Source organism: Bidens hawaiensis, unplaced genomic scaffold (genome assembly GCF_021521415.1).
Source record: "Bidens hawaiensis isolate Kalapana, Puna unplaced genomic scaffold, B.hawaiensis_p1.1 tig00014339_1, whole genome shotgun sequence".
Taxonomy (NCBI): domain Eukaryota; kingdom Viridiplantae; phylum Streptophyta; class Magnoliopsida; order Asterales; family Asteraceae; genus Bidens; species Bidens hawaiensis.
Window position 1 is genome coordinate 344,854 of NW_027492237.1, and position 17,843 is coordinate 362,696.

Consider the following 17,843-nt stretch of genomic DNA (forward strand, 5'->3'; position numbering starts at 1 on the left):
GTATCCATAGAACCTCTGCCACGCCCCGTGCAATTCCTCGGAATTCTGCTTCGGCACTAGATAGTGCTACGACCTTCTGTTTTTTGCTTCTCCGTGTAACTAAATTCCCACCAAGTAGAGTGAAATAACCCGATGTTGATCTCCCGTCATCTTTGTCCCCTGCCGAGTCTGCATCAGTATACAATTGAACTTTTAAGTGTTTATTTGGTTGAAAGAGAACCTCGTGGCCTGTTGTCCCTTTGAGATATCTGATAATTCGCCATACCGCTTCCATGTGAGTGACTTGAGGTTGATGCATAAATTTGCTGACTATCCCCACTGCATATGCGATGTCAGGACGAGTATGCGAGAGATATATTAATTTTCCTACCAAGCGTTGATATCTTTCTTTGTCTGCCAGTTCCCTTCCTTCTTCCATATGAAGTTTGTGATTGACCACCATTGGCGTATCGGCTGGTTTGCAGTCGATCATTCCTGTCTCAGCTAAAAGGTCAAGAATATATTTTTTTGACATATAAAAATACCCTTTTTAGATCTTAATACTTCAATCCCAAGAAAATACTTAAGCCATTCTAGGTCCTTCATTTCAAATTCTTTAAACAAGTTTGCTTTCAACTTCTTCATTTCTTCATCATCGTTTCCTGTAATGATCATGTCAACAACATATATGATTAAACAAGTTACAAGATTACCTCTATTTTTAAGGAAGAGAGTATGATCGGAATTGCTTTGTCGAAAACCATATCCCTTCATTGCTAGTGTAAACCTGCCAAACCAAGCTCTAGGAGATTGCTTTAGCCTGTAAATAGTTTTTTTTAAGCGACAAACTTCCTTTGCTTTGAAATTTTCAGTGAACCCAGGTGGAGCTTCCATATACACATCTTCTTTTAATTCTCCATGAAGAAAGGCGTTCTTAACATCAAATTGGTGAAGTGGCCATCCTTCATTTGCAGCGATTGAGGAAAGGACCCTGATTGTGTCAATCTTGGCTACTGGAGAGAATGTTTCTTGGTAGTCAATACCATACGTTTGAGTGTAGCCTTTAGCAACCAAACGTGCTTTGTATCTTTCAATGGTTCCGTCTGGTTTATGTTTAATTGTGAACACCCATCGACATCCTACGGGTTTCTTTCCTATTAGACGATCATATATTTCCCATGTATTATTTTTAATCAGTGCTTTCATCTCCGTTTCCATAGCATCCTTCAGTTCTTTGATCCTAAAGCTTGTTCCACAGAGTTTGGAGTTTGTTCAGCGTATAGGGAAGCGTTAAAGGCTTTAGCTTCTTTAGATATGTTTGCTTCTGCTATGTTGGCTACGGGATATCTGGAGGATTTGGACTGTTTCTCTGGTGAGTATCTCTTTGTAGGAATTCCTCTATTGACTCTTGGTGGGAGGACATATCTCTCGACTATTTCTTCTTGTCTTGTTTCTTCTAGTACGAGTTCTTCTTGTTCCACATGCACAGTTTCTTCTTCTTCCACCTGCACTGTTTGTTCTACTTCTATCTCATGTCCATTAGTTACATCAATATTTTCATGAGATCCTTCATTTGTTGTGTTTTCAGATATATGAGAATTACTTACCTCGGGCGTTGGATCGGGAGGTATTGGGATTGTAGCACTGATTGTAGATCCACTAGATTGGTGTGGAGTTGGTGACTCATCTTGGGTATTGAAAATTGACTTCTTCGGATGACGTGTCCCATTTTGGAACCCATTCTAGACAACTTAGTGTGTCATGTTCTTTCTCCCCCTCAACACTAAGTTGGGAGGTATAAAAGAATTCAATTTCAAGGAAGTCACAATTCATGGTTGTGTACACATGACGCTTTGTTGGACTATAGCATCTGTACCCTTTTTGATTGACACCATAGCCTATAAATACACATTTTTCAGCACATGGATCAAGTTTGTTTCGATTGATTTTTGGTATGTGGACAAAAACAGAACACTCAAATACTCGTGGTTGTAACAAGAGATCGGGTGGAAGTTTAGTGAAGTTTGAGAGGGCTTGGAGAGGTGTTTTCAGATCGAGCCTTTGTTGGTAGTCGATTAAAGAAGATAAGTGGCGGTGGCGAGGGCATCATGTAACACCCCGACCAAAGGCGGATTATACATCGGGGCGCCACATATTGTTTCATTACTCGTGACACTATTTGGGTGTCAATATTTAATAAATATATTCATTCGCGCACGCGCAAAGTAGACACAATATAACATAAAGCAACATAATTCAATATATTATAAGGCAAAATATTCGAACAACAATAACTTGTCTTGATACATTTTAATCTAGGTCCAAAAGTAAAAACGTCCTACGTGTCCACAAGCTCCAAATGTAGCTACAGCAAACCTGAACATGTGTTAAAATAAACGTCAAACACTTGCGTATTGGTGAGAAATCAAGTTTAATACAATACATAGATAACAATAAATCTGCGCGCAACATGTGTATGTCTGGTTTTCAACAAGGGTGTAATCCGATCGGACCAACTCTAAGATTCAAAGACTGCCAGTGCTCACAATTGAGCTCACAAACAAGAAAGACTGTGCAAGTGTAAACAAAAGAGAAAATCATAAACGATAGTTCTCCCGTGTTCATCTAATGGTACCATGAGAACTGCGGAATAGACCGACAAGACGGTTAATGATCCACACATACAAATAAACAGCCAAGTCTACGTCCTCAACACATGGGATACTGCGCGACTAAAGTTCATAAACAAGTTTAAGACTCTAAGTTTGTACGAACACATGAACATCCCAAAACATTAAAATAAAAAGGGATTAGGTACGAGATTACTCACTTGATAAACGATGCGGTGTAAGATAAAGCAAGAACCAACTTTAAACAAGCACAAGTTAACCTATAAATAAGATTATTGTTTTAATGATTGGTTTTAAGTCTTGATTATAAGTTAGCATAATTAATAAGTAAATTATTATATATAATATATATATTACCGAAAATCAGGGCAGAGGAGAGGAGAAAACGGAGGCAAGAGAGGAGGCGGCAGAAGGACAATCGGCAGAGAGCAAAGGAAGAGAGATAATAAGTGTTTGTGTGTGTAGTGTTAAGAAAAATAAGATTATTATTTATAGGGAAACCCTAGGAGACATGAATCCAGAAAAAGGGGAAAAGATTCCAAGACAAACAGAACAAGACAAAACAAAAGATAACAAAAGATATCAAAAGCAAGTTCAGAAAGATATCAAAAGATATGGCAGCAGGGAAAAAGAGAAAAAGGCTGACAGGGAACAGTAAAAAGGCATGGGCGGTTCAGATAAAGGTACAGGTCAGGCATGGAAAAAGCAGATCTCAAAAGATAATGTCAGTCACTTTTTCTGCCAACCAATGGGGTTGGTGCGCATGCTGCGCCGAAAGTAACTTTTCAGACATAAAGCAGATTAGGTCAACAGCACAAAAGATAAGACAACAGAAAAGCAAACGGCTAGATTAAACAGAAGAAAACTCAAAGGGTTTAGCGCGAGAAAGCTCGAGCGCGAAGGCAGACACAGAAGGTCAAGAGAGCGCGAGCGCGAAGGCAGACAGAACCAACCTTAACGCGTCGCGGGAAGAACTACATTTCTGAGCGCGCCGCGGGAAGAATCACATTTCTTAGCGCGCCGCGGGGGGAACTAAAATTCCTAGCGCGCCGCGGGAAGAACTATAATTCTTCGCGCGTCGAGAGATGAACTACGATCCTTAGCGCGCTGCGAGAAGAACTACAAATCCTTAGCGCGTCGCGGGAAGAACTACCGTTCTTCGCGCGTTGCGAGAAGAATTACAATTCTTAGCGCGCTGCGAGAAGAGTTCGTCTCGCGAATCGCTGGAACAGATGGTCTTCACGCAGGCTTCCTTGAAAGGAGTCTGGCGCGTGGAGCTGCGCAGACAACCTTAGGCGGGAAGGAACAAAGGACAAGCAAAGAGTTAGAAGAAAAAGAGGGAAACCAGGCGTAAGGGCGGGACGGCGACAAGAGGGAAAAGAAGGCGGAAAGAGAGAAGAAGAATGACGGGACGGCGGAAAGAAAGAGAGGGAGAGGCGGGAAGGAAATTATATATTATTATTAAAAGTAAAATATAAGTATAAATAAATATTAAATCATAAAAGAAAGAGATCGGATAAGGGAAACGAGTACTTGGGTCGGGTCGGATCGGGGCAGATGTCACAGTCTCCCCTACTTTAAGAAATTTCGTCCCGAAATTTATCCTGAAGTAGGTTGCACAGAGAACAGGTGCGGGTACTTGACCTTCATTTGATCTTCCCTTTCCCAAGTAAACTCGGCTCCGCGCTTGGACTCCCAGCGAACTTTAATAATAGGGATACGACTGCGCTTGGTTTGCTTAACCTCGCGATCCATAATCTCAACAGGCTTCTCAGCGAAATGCATAGATTCATCAACTTGGACTTCATCAAGTGGAATGTGAAGGTTCTCGTCAGCTAAACATTTCTTGAGATTGGATACATGGAACGTTGGATGCACATTACTGAGCGCGGGCGGCAGGTCAAGTCTGTAGGCAACTTTTCCTACACGCGCAAGAATCTTAAATGGTCCAACATAACGAGGAGCAAGCTTACCTTTCTTCCCAAAGCGGACAACACCTTTCCAAGGCGACACTTTGAGGAGAACAAGATCACCAACTTGAAATTCGAGAGGCTTTCGCCTGCGATCTGCGTAACTCTTCTGTCGGCTTCTGGCAGTCAGCAGATGATCACGGATCTTGGCGATTTTATCGGTTGTCTCTTGAACAAGCTCGGGTCCTGTGATTTGAGCTTCACCCACTTCGCTCCAACAAATCGGGGAGCGGCACTTACGACCGTAAAGTGCTTCAAATGGGGCCATACCAATACTGGAATGATAGCTGTTATTATAAGAGAACTCGATCAAAGGCAGGTGTGAATCCCAATTACCTCCAAAATCAAGAACACAAGATCGGAGCATATCCTCAAGAGTTTGAATAGTTCGCTCAGACTGTCCGTCAGTCTGAGGATGATATGCAGTACTCATGTCCAAGCGAGTTCCTAGCGCAGATTGGAGAGATTTCCAAAAGCGAGATATAAAACGGCCATCGCGATCGGATATGATGTTCAAAGGAGTACCATGACGGCAGACAATTTCCTTGACATAAAGCTGCGCGAGTTGCTCAACACGGTAGTTTTCACGGATGGGCAGAAAGTGAGCAGACTTAGTCAAACGATCCACTATTACCCAAATGCTATCATGTTTGCTTGCTGTCAAAGGTAACTTGGTAATAAAGTCCATCGCTATACTTTCCCATTTCCACGTAGGAATTTCTGGTTGTTCGAGCAAACCAGATGGGCGTTGGTGTTCAGCTTTTACTTTAGAACAAGTCAGGCATCTAGCTACGAACACAGCAATATCCTTTTTCATACCGGGCCACCAATAAGTAATGCGCAAATCCTTGTACATCTTATCAGCGCCAGGATGAATAGAATACCGAGATTTATGCGCCTCACTCAGGACATCAGCGCGAAGATTCTCATCAAAGGGAATCCAGATGCGATTAAGATAACAAAGAATTCCACTCAGATTGGGCACAAAATGTGCTTCCGCGCCACACGCTAACTCGGCGCGAAGGTTACCATTACTGATGGATGCACGCTGCGCGTCACCAATACGCGATTCAAGGTTGCTTTGAATCGGCGCAAAGTGAAGCTGGGTGCGCGGCAAGATACAGTTAAGCTGGCAGGGTTTTCGGCTGAGCGCATCGGCTACCACATTAGCCTTACCAGGATGATACCGGATCTCACAATCGTAATCGCTGATGAGTTCGTTCCATCGGCGTTGCCTCATGTTGAGTTCCTTTTGATCAAAGATATGCTGAAGGCTTTTATGGTCAGTGTAAAGGATACACTTAGTACCATAAAGGTAGTGTCTCCAGATCTTCAAGGCAAAAACAACTGCACCAAGTTCGAGATCGTGAGTTGTATAATTCTTTTCATGAACCTTGAGTTGCCTTGATGCGTAAGCGATAACCTTGCCTCGTTGCATAAGAACACAACCGAGACCTTGGTTGGATGCATCGCAATACACGACAAAATCATCATTACCCTCAGGTAGCGCAAGAACAGGAGCTTCACACAACAAACGCTTGAGCGTTAGAAAGGCTTCTTCTTGCTTCGAGCCCCAAATATACGGTTTACCTTTGTGCGTTAGAGCTGTTAAAGGCAAAGCGATCTTCGAGAAATTCGAAATGAAGCGCCGGTAATAACCAGCTAAGCCCAGAAAGGAACGGATCTCAGAAGGAGTGGTCGGCGTAATCCAGTTCTTGATTGCTTCAATCTTGGATGGGTCGACATGAATACCCATCTTGTTTACAACATGACCAAGAAACTGTACTTCATCAGACCAAAATTCACACTTGGAAAGCTTAGCATAGAGCTGCTCGGCTCTAAGCTTTTGCAATACCAATCGGAGATGTTGCTCATGCTCGGCCTTGGTCTTAGAATAAATCAGAACGTCATCGATAAACACAATCACGAATTTATCCAAGAAAGGCCTACACACCCGATTCATTAGATCCATGAAAACGGCGGGTGCGTTGGTTAAACCGAAGGACATGACCAAGAATTCAAAATGGCCATAACGAGTACGAAAAGCAGTCTTCGGAACATCTTCATCGCGGATGCGCAACTGGTGATAGCTAGAGCGGAGATCGATCTTGGAGAAACAAGAGGCACCTTGGAGTTGATCAAAGAGGTCGTCAATACGCGGTAAGGGATACCGGTTTTTAATGGTGAGTTTGTTCAACTCGCGGTAATCAATACACATGCGAAACGATCCATCTTTCTTTTTAACGAACAACACCGGAGCACCCCAGGGCGAAGAGCTAGGGCGAATGAATCCTTTAGCGGTCAACTCTTGAAGTTGACTTGCCAATTCTTGCATTTCAGCGGGTGTAAGACGATAAGGAGATTTAGCTACGGGGGAAGCACCAGGGACAAGATCAATACGAAACTCGACTTCACGAGCGGGAGGGATACCAGGAAGATCATCAGGAAAAACTTCAGGGAAATCACGCACAACAGGGATATCGCGAAGCTTCTTCTTTTCTTCAGCAGGTTTAACCACATGGGCTAAGAATGCAATACACCTTTTCCGCATGAGCCTTCGGGCTTCGGCGCAAGACATAAGTTTAAGACCGCGGGAGGGTTTCTCGCCGTAGATATGAAGATCACCATTTTCTCGAGGTATGCGAATCATCTTCTTGGCGCAAATAACTTCGGCGCGATTATGCGTAAGCCAGTCCATACCAATGATAACATCAAAGCTTCCAAGAGGCATGGGGATGAGGTCGATCAGAAAATCGTTTTCGTTAAGGTTAAGCGTGCAATCTTTAATCACAGAGTTAATTAAAACAGTTTCGCCATTAGCCAATTCAACTGAAAAATTTTCTTTTAAATCGTTGCGCGGTCGCGCAAGCTTCTGCTCAAACGCGCGAGAAATAAAACTTCGATCGGCGCCAGTATCAAAAAGTACAGACGCATAAAATCCGTTAAGCAAAAATGTACCATTAACTACGTCATTATTCGCTTGCGCTTGGTGCGCGGTTATGTTAAAAGCTCGTCCGCGTGTCACTTGGTTCGAAATCTGGTTCACCGGATTCGCTTGCGTAATCTGAACTTGTAGTCTCGGGCACGCGTTCCGGAAATGACTGGGATCACCGCAGTTGAAGCACGATCTGGGTCGTGGGTTTTGGTAGGTTGGTTGTGGGTTCTGTGGGTAGACTGGTGGTGTTGGCGCAATTGGATTTGCGGGAAGGACTCTACAGTTTTCTGCAAGGTGACCAGCACGGCCACATCGGTTACAAAGTCGACATGGGACTTGAGGTGGGTGGTGGAGTCTACAGGTTGGGCAAAAGGGGTGGTTTCCTGTGTAAGGTTTCTTAGTTGGCGGGGCAGGGAGTGCGGGATTGGTTAAGGCATAGTTGTGGACTATAGGGGGAGTTGGGTAGGTTGACAGAGGGTTAGGCGCGTAAACTGGAGGTTGGTAGATGGGTTGCTGGACAATGGGCGGGTTGGTAAGCGCATAGGCCTTGCGCCTGCGCTTGAGGTTGTTACGGTTTGAGGGTTCTGATTTGGTTTCTGTTGGTTCAGGAACAGTCTTGGTGAGTTTGGTCTTTTCTGTTCCCCGCAGGAACAGGGTTCCTGCTCTGACATGGTTGTCGCTGAGCACAGCGGCCAACTCGATGGCGTCAGAGAGGGTTACTGGGTTTCTGGCCCATACAGAATCTTGAATTTCCATGGGGAGACCCCCAAGGAATTTCTCTATGGCTCGGCGGGAAGGGGTAACAAGGTGAGGGACAAGCAGGCTTAGTTCATGGAAGCGCGTCGCGTACTCGCGCGCTTCGCCACTGTATTGCTTAAGATTCCAAAATTCTTCCTCCAGGCGCTTAACTTCGTTAGGAGGGCAGAATTCTCGAGTCAGAATTTCCTTGAATTCCTCCCATGTCATGCTAGAAGCAGCTTCTGCGCCACGCGCATGAGCTACTCCATTCCACCATGTAAGCGCTCTAGATTCCAGGACACTGGAAGCATACAGGGTTCGTCTGTCTGAGGGGCATTGGGTGTGGAGGAAAGTGTTTTCTATTTTCTCAAGCCACTGGAGCATCACGGTGGCTCCTTCAAGGCCTGTGAACTTTGGAGGGTTACCCGCGTTAAAGGACTTAATGTTGTAACCAGAGGTGTTGGTATTGTTTTGGCTCAAAGCTTGGGCTATTGCGGCGGCCATTTCCTGGGAACGTTGCAGCGAACGTCTGCGCGCGGCTTCTTTCTTCTTGAGATGGCGAGCTGATAGCGGAGGCATTCTATAAAAGTTTTAATTTTAGTTAATATCTTGGTTTTAGCGCAAAGTATAACCTCGAAAAGCTTGGTTTCGCGAAGTCAGTTACTGTCAAAAGTTAAAGTAAAATAAATGACCCTAAATGCAGACTTAATAAAGGTAACGAATTTGAATCAAGAATCGACAATTCATGTATCACCATGACTTTCCGAATTCCCAATTTAAAATATACGAGCAAACGAGTATTGGAGATTGACGATTCATGTATCACCATGACTTTTCAATCTTTAATATAAAATATACAAGAAAATGAGTATTGGAGGTTGACAATTCATGCATCACCATGACTTTTCAAGTCTCCAACCTCAGAACATAATCGTAAATGGAAATTGAAAATCAACTATTCATGTATCACCATGACTTTTCGGATTTTCAAATCCAACAAACGAATATGTAAGTAAAATCAGTAAAAATCGAAATTCAACAAAAATCGAAATATCGCGAAATAGAACATAAAATCATACACTGTGCAAGCGCGAGCATATTCATAAATAACGAGTAATTAACAATAAGCGCGCAAACATGAGATTTCTCTCATGTGCGAGAAGGGACTCTTAGGTATTCTAGGCCGTTACGTCTAACCACCTATCCTAAAGTCAACGAGCTCTGATACCAATCTGTAACACCCCGACCAAAGGCGGATTATACATCGGGGCGCCACATATTGTTTCATTACTCGTGACACTATTTGGGTGTCAATATTTAATAAATATATTCATTCGCGCACGCGCAAAGTAGACACAATATAACATAAAGCAACATAATTCAATATATTATAAGGCAAAATATTCGAACAACAATAACTTGTCTTGATACATTTTAATCTAGGTCCAAAAGTAAAAACGTCCTACGTGTCCACAAGCTCCAAATGTAGCTACAGCAAACCTGAACATGTGTTAAAATAAACGTCAAACACTTGCGTATTGGTGAGAAATCAAGTTTAATACAATACATAGATAACAATAAATCTGCGCGCAACATGTGTATGTCTGGTTTTCAACAAGGGTGTAATCCGATCGGACCAACTCTAAGATTCAAAGACTGCCAGTGCTCACAATTGAGCTCACAAACAAGAAAGACTGTGCAAGTGTAAACAAAAGAGAAAATCATAAACGATAGTTCTCCCGTGTTCATCTAATGGTACCATGAGAACTGCGGAATAGACCGACAAGACGGTTAATGATCCACACATACAAATAAACAGCCAAGTCTACGTCCTCAACACATGGGATACTGCGCGACTAAAGTTCATAAACAAGTTTAAGACTCTAAGTTTGTACGAACACATGAACATCCCAAAACATTAAAATAAAAAGGGATTAGGTACGAGATTACTCACTTGATAAACGATGCGGTGTAAGATAAAGCAAGAACCAACTTTAAACAAGCACAAGTTAACCTATAAATAAGATTATTGTTTTAATGATTGGTTTTAAGTCTTGATTATAAGTTAGCATAATTAATAAGTAAATTATTATATATAATATATATATTACCGAAAATCAGGGCAGAGGAGAGGAGAAAACGGAGGCAAGAGAGGAGGCGGCAGAAGGACAATCGGCAGAGAGCAAAGGAAGAGAGATAATAAGTGTTTGTGTGTGTAGTGTTAAGAAAAATAAGATTATTATTTATAGGGAAACCCTAGGAGACATGAATCCAGAAAAAGGGGAAAAGATTCCAAGACAAACAGAACAAGACAAAACAAAAGATAACAAAAGATATCAAAAGCAAGTTCAGAAAGATATCAAAAGATATGGCAGCAGGGAAAAAGAGAAAAAGGCTGACAGGGAACAGTAAAAAGGCATGGGCGGTTCAGATAAAGGTACAGGTCAGGCATGGAAAAAGCAGATCTCAAAAGATAATGTCAGTCACTTTTTCTGCCAACCAATGGGGTTGGTGCGCATGCTGCGCCGAAAGTAACTTTTCAGACATAAAGCAGATTAGGTCAACAGCACAAAAGATAAGACAACACAAAAGCAAACGGCTAGATTAAACAGAAGAAAACTCAAAGGGTTTAGCGCGAGAAAGCTCGAGCGCGAAGGCAGACACAGAAGGTCAAGAGAGCGTGAGCGCGAAGGCAGACAGAACCAACCTTAACGCGTCACGGGAAGAACTACATTTCTGAGCGCGCCGCGGGAAGAATCACATTTCTTAGCGCGCCGCGGGGGGAACTAAAATTCCTAGCGCGCCGCGGGAAGAACTATAATTCTTCGCGCGTCGAGAGATGAACTACGATCCTTAGCGCGCTGCGAGAAGAACTACAAATCCTTAGCGCGTCGCGGGAAGAACTACCGTTCTTCGTGCGTTGCGAGAAGAATTACAATTCTTAGCGCGCTGCGAGAAGAGTTCGTCTCGCGAATCGCTGGAACAGATGGTCTTCACGCAGGCTTCCTTGAAAGGAGTCTGGCGCGTGGAGCTGCGCAGACAACCTTAGGCGGGAAGGAACAAAGGACAAGCAAAGAGTTAGAAGAAAAAGAGGGAAACCAGGCGTAAGGGCGGGACGGCGACAAGAGGGAAAAGAAGGCGGAAAGAGAGAAGAAGAATGACGGGACGGCGGAAAGAAAGAGAGGGAGAGGCGGGAAGGAAATTATATATTATTATTAAAAGTAAAATATAAGTATAAATAAATATTAAATCATAAAAGAAAGATATCGGATAAGGGAAACGGGTACCTGGGTCGGGTCGGATCGGGGCAGATGTCACACATCAGGCCAAAAAGATTTAGGAGTTTTAGATTCAATTAAGAGGGCCCGAGTTATTTCTAAGAGAATTCGGTTTTTTCTTTCGACTGTCCCATTTTGTTCAAGGGTGTAGGAGCAAGATGTTTGGTGAATTATTCCTTTTGCTTGACAAAATTGTGTCATTGCGGTATTAATGAATTCCCCACCATTATCGGATCGAAGAATTTGAATGTTGGTTTTAAACTGTGTTTGTATCATAGTATAAAAACTAGTAAATTTGTCAAAAACTTCAGATTTATGTTTTAGAAAATATATCCACGTCATACGAGTACAATCGTCAACGAAAAGAACAAATAAACGAAAATTTTGCCCCCAACAACTTCTGCCGGTCCCCATACATCCGAATGAATAAGGGAAAGGGTAAATTAACCTTCGTGTTATTCGGTTTAAAAGTATATCTATGACTTTTAGCTAGAACACAAGCTTCGCGGTTTATTTTTTCATTTAAAGGAAATAATTTTGGAAATAAAAGATGTAAATAACCGATAGATGGGTGTCCTAGTCGTCTATGCCATAACCAAGCCTCTCGATCTATAGTTCAATGAGCTAGCATCACAGTACCATGTTGAGTCACTTCGTCCACATAATACAATCCTTGTCGTTCAGTGCCACGCCCAATAATTACCCCCGTCCTAATGTCTTGTAAAATGCAAAAAGTGGGGTGCATAAATAATGAGCAATTTAATTCCTTTGTTATATGACTGATAGATAACAATTTATGTGACAAAGACGGAACATAAAGACAATTTGAAAGTCTTAAAGTCGGTGAAATTTCTATAGTTTCCCCTCCTTTCACGGGAACTATTCCCCCATTTGCGGTTTTAATGTGGTCAATTTTAGGTTTGGATTTTGAAATCATATCCGATAATTCAAAAGTCATGGTGGCGGTGGAACCACAATCAAATATCCACGGTTTATCTATTTGTTCACAAGTTTTAGCCATATTAGCTTTACCATATGGGTTTATTAGAAATATTTTGAGTCATTTTTGTAAAAAAAGAGTTTTGAGTAATATTATTTTGTACAGCTTGATTAGTTGGTAAAAGTTGATTACCTTTTGGATTATCAAAAATATGTTGGTCGTATTGAACAAATTAAGAGGGGTCATTTGCTATTAATTTAAAAATTGAAGGTGAAAAGTAACTAGGCTTAAATAAAGAAGGATATGAGAAAATATCCCCAAATCCTTTACCTCCCTTCCTGTAGCCAACTGCGCCTCCATCTCCGGTATCTCTCCGCCGCCGCCGCCGCCGCCGCCGCTGGTGCTTCCACCTTTACTTGTAATCTCCAACTGCCCGTCACCGCCTATTGCGACGCCAGAACCGGTATTAACCGAATCAGGGGTTAATCCTAACGTCAGCTCAATGTTAAATCCACCAGTCCTAAACCCGCTAGGAGGTGACGATTCATCGATTGACTGTTCAGAATCGTCAAACACGAACCGTTGTTGCAACGACTCGTGGTTTATGGTGCTGTTGTTGCTCGTCGGAGCCATGGTTTCTGGGTCACCGGCGGTCGTCATACTATCTGAAGAGCTCTGTTTTTCTGTTTGGTTCGATTTGTGAGGCCCGTTTTTACGAAATTGATGATTTGCAAAGCAAGCTTTTCATTGTCGGCGTTGTCGGTCACGCCACATATGGTCTGTAGGTTTTCGGCAATCGTCAAGCTATCCGAGGTTTGTTTCTGGTTGTGAATTTTGATGTTTGTAATGGTTGGTTTTGATGAGATTGATGATTTGCAAAGCAAGATCATTATTGTCGGTCATTTTTTTAAGAGGGTTGAAAGAATCGGGTAGATGATGAGTAGTTGAAAGAACCGGGTTGAACAGGTTTAATCCAATGATCATAAACACTGCTTTGATACCATGTTTTGAAATAGATTCATAATTGTTTTATTGATTTGCTGTGTATTTCTCAAAGATGGAACAAATACATAATAAATACATGAATAAGACGGTACTAAAAAGTTAATATATTTAAATTAAGGAAGAAAAAACTAAAAGGAAACTTAAAGGAGGGGGCATGTGGGTAGCTAGGCTGTCCAAGAAAAGATGCCAACCATCTCTTTGTTGGTGATGTATTACCATCAAATGATTCAAGACCTGCTCATTGGCATTTTTTTATTATCAGTTTTATGTCTACTATAATAGCACTTTAAAATTAATAACGTTTAAAAGATCATCTTTCACCGCCTGTTGGTGCTTATACAAGACAAGGAATGAAATCATCTTTAAGAGCATTCTCAACCTATCTCTTATATTTATGTGAGAGAAGTTTGTAAATTATAGGGTGAGGTTTTGAATGTAATTATAAGGTGGATAAAGAAAATATAGTGATTTTTTGTAAATTTGGGGAAACTTTGTTTGTCGCTATTTATTTTTTAATATTTGTTGAATTGGTTGTGAGTAGATGAGATAGAAAATTGTAATGGTAAAGGAAAAAAATAATATTATTTAATTGAACAGAAGAGAGAAATGAAGCGTTTTATAATATAACTATAAAGATGGGGATGTGGGACGGGCTGGGAATGCTCTAACAACGGTACAATCTTAGCCTCTAAAGTTACAAAAGACATAATGCCCTTGGGGTATCTATGAATCAAAAACAAGTTTTTTTTTAAAATTTTTTATGTTGGAACGATTGGTGTAGTTTCTCATTTCAATTTTTTCTTGTTTCCGGATCTAGCATAGAAAAAACAACTCCAGTTCTAGCACGCATCATCTTAAATTCTAACCAACTAGAATTGAAAAGGCTAGCTCGCCTCATATTATTATGAGCGTGAATTCAAGACAAGAAAGAGATGGGGATCTTCATGGAAGGGAGAAACCATTATAGGTGTTTTAAAAGAGGTAATAACTAACTGAAAAATTATGATAATCGAACTTGCCTTTTGTTTTCCACTATAGGTGTTTTAAATAATAACTGAAAGGAGATAAACATCGGTAAAGGTGACTTATCTGTCAAATTTTCCACTATCACCTCAAAAAAACCAAACTCTATCTTACATAAAGTTGCCAGAGTACGATTAACTTCTGGATTTGAAATCACTGCTTATATACCCGGTATTGGCCATAATTCACAAGAACATTCTGTTGTCTTAGTAAGAGGTGGGGGTGGGTTAAGGATTTACCCGGTGTGAGATATCACATTGTTCGAGGAACCCTAGATGCTGTCGGAGTAAAGGATCATCAACAAGGGCGTTCTAGTGCGGCAGAAGAATAAGAAGCTGGCATTCAAATAATTATGATGAGTTTATGAACAATGTTTACGATGAATGAAAAAAGATGTTTAATTAAGACAAGCTTTTGTAATGTTATTGAAAGTTTTTTATGAAAGGAAATATGATCACCTAATTGAAATACGTACAAGCTGGCTGGAACAATAAAGACTACTAAAAACTAAATATATTAATAGATAATGATGAAGCAATCATAGTTTAAGTGAACTCCAATACTCTCCCTCAAGTTGGAGTATGAAGGTCTTGAATGCCAAGCTTGCCACGTAAAAATCGTAGTTGTTAAGCTCACAATAGTTTAGTAAATAGATCTACTATTTGTTGTTTAGAATTGATATGAAGAGGAACAATATCTTTGGACTCAACTATTTCACGAACAAAGAAACAATTTATCTCAACATGTTTAGTTCGCTCATGGAGTAGATAACCAGTTCGTGACAGCCTAGTAAAATGTGCAACCTAATCGGTCAGCATCACAATAAGAGACTAACTTCAAATCACCTTTAATTTCAGCTGGAAAAATTCCCTGATCACGTGGTGTTTTTAGATACCGAAGAATTCAGTAAGCGACCTCCATGTGTTCACGTCAAGGATTAGAAACAAATTGACTGTAAATATTAACATAGTACGCTATATCCAGTCTAGTCACCTGGAGATACAAAAGTCTTCCAATGAGACAACTAAATTGGTGGGTATCCCCATTTTCACTCTCAACACAATGATCCAATTTGAGGGTTTGCGCCATGGGAAAAGGACTAGGTCGACATCTACTCATTTCACCATCTTCGAGAATGCCTAGAGTATATCTTTCCTTTGGCTCAAGACTAAGCCATCACCTGTTCTTGCAACCTCAATCCCCAAAAAAACACTTTAAGGGACCGAGATCCTTGATGTTGAATCACTTGTCAAGGTATTCTTTTGTCTGTTGTAATTTCTCAAAATTGTTTCCAGCGATTATGACATCATCTACATAAGCGAGAATGGCCGTAAACAACCCATTTGACTTAAACGTGAATAATGGATGTTGACAAAAGCCAATTTCAAGAGCTTGTGTAAATATGTGACACCAGTTACTAATATATATATATATATATATATATATATATATATATATATATATATATAAAATAGGAATGTATTTTGTATTATAAAGATAGTATGCTTGTAATACTATAGGAGATTTACTTGTAATCCTTATATAAGGGATAACGTTTATTGAGAATGTGGAGGATCCTGGATCCAATATTCCATTAGCTACGTGAAGCTTGTTTAAGATCGTAAAGCAATTTTTGAAGATGTCAAACACGAGTTTCTTAGATCTTTAAAAACCCTTATTGAATCTTCATATAAACTTTTTCCTTTAAATCTTGGTGAAGGAAATCACTATTCACATCACGTTGGTGAATTAACCCGTTTGTTTTAGTGGCAACTGTTGGGAGCAGATTTTTTATACTTAGGATTGATCACGATTTAAGGATTTCGACCTATCCTGTCGGTGCAAGTATTATGAGGATTATATTTGACTAATTCAATTGTCCTTTATTATTTTTGTTTATTTTGCAGATAAGACCACGTGTTTAATATGCTAATAAGAACGTGGGTTTGCAACGGCTATTATTAGGGCTTCGTCAACTCAAACGTGGGCAGCAACGGATCATGGGAGACATAGTCTAGGGTTTATTCTAGATTTCTCGGAATTTCAGTTGTACTCTTTTGACTATTTAAACGAGCTGATATGATCGATTAGAACACACACTTCACTCACTTAGCTATCAAAACACATTGTAACACTTAGCATACGATTTTTTATCAGCTCCACCAGTTGTAACCACCATTTTGTTATTAATAAAAGAGACGGTGATAGTTTTTACCCTCCGGGGGTTTTTTGTGCCGGAGATCCACATGATAAAGGGCTTTTTCCCTCGAAATCAAATCATTGTATTCACTTTATTCTTGATCAAGCACGTTACCTCACATACGAATTTGATCACTAAATTACCTTGTTAATTTTTGACCAAAACAATTTGACGCCCACCGTGGGGCAAACGGTGCTTTGATCATTATTGACCCTCAAACTAATTCCTACTTTCAACATCAACAACATTTCTTCCCAACCGAAGAATGTTTCCTCTTCTGCCACAGCTTCAGATTCCTCTGTGAGGCCTTCCATGTCTCCTCCTCCTGTTGGTGGTATCCCGAAGAAACCTGACCACAATCAGAAGAAACCTGCTACTCCAGTGTTTTCAGGATCAAGACCGTCTCCCCAGGATCCCATTATGGTATCCAACAACGACCTTCTGTCTATGTATAGACGGTTACAGGAACAGGTGGATCGCCAGAACAAGACCAACCAGATGCTCGTGAAGGAACTGGAAGATATCAGGAAAGCCAAGAAGCCGGTGGAAGAATTCACACCACCGATCCCGAGATCTCTGGATTTCACTTCTCAAGGATCTTCAGGATTGGTGCGTCCGGAGTCGACCATGGCGTACAACTCTGGATCCCCTCTTTTCCAGCACTCAGGGTCTGCAGGATTGCACTCATCTGGATCCCAGGGGTACTTGCGTGGATCTTCTGCTGGGCCGTTTCAACATGCAGGATCCTCAGGATTGTCGCAGCAGGGAGGATCCTCAAAATCGTTTCAACATTTCGGATCCTCAGGATTGTTCCACCAGACGGGATCCTTAGGTTCTTATCAGCAGGCGGTATCCTCGGGATATCAACAACAGGCAGGATTCTCAGGAGTGCCTCCATCAGGCTTCTTCAATCCTTAGCAGCCATTTGCTCAGACTTAGCAGTTTGCAGGATCCTTTGAGGTGCACCAGGGAGACTTTATCCCAATGCAGACTAACACCTCGACCACTCCCTTTGCTACTCCTGGAAATACTATGCTTGGGAATGCAAGCTACAACACTCAGACTGTTCCTCAGAATATTAATCAGGGTAACACTTTCAATACAATTCCCTTTAATGCTAATCAAGGATTTTTGCAGGATGCAGG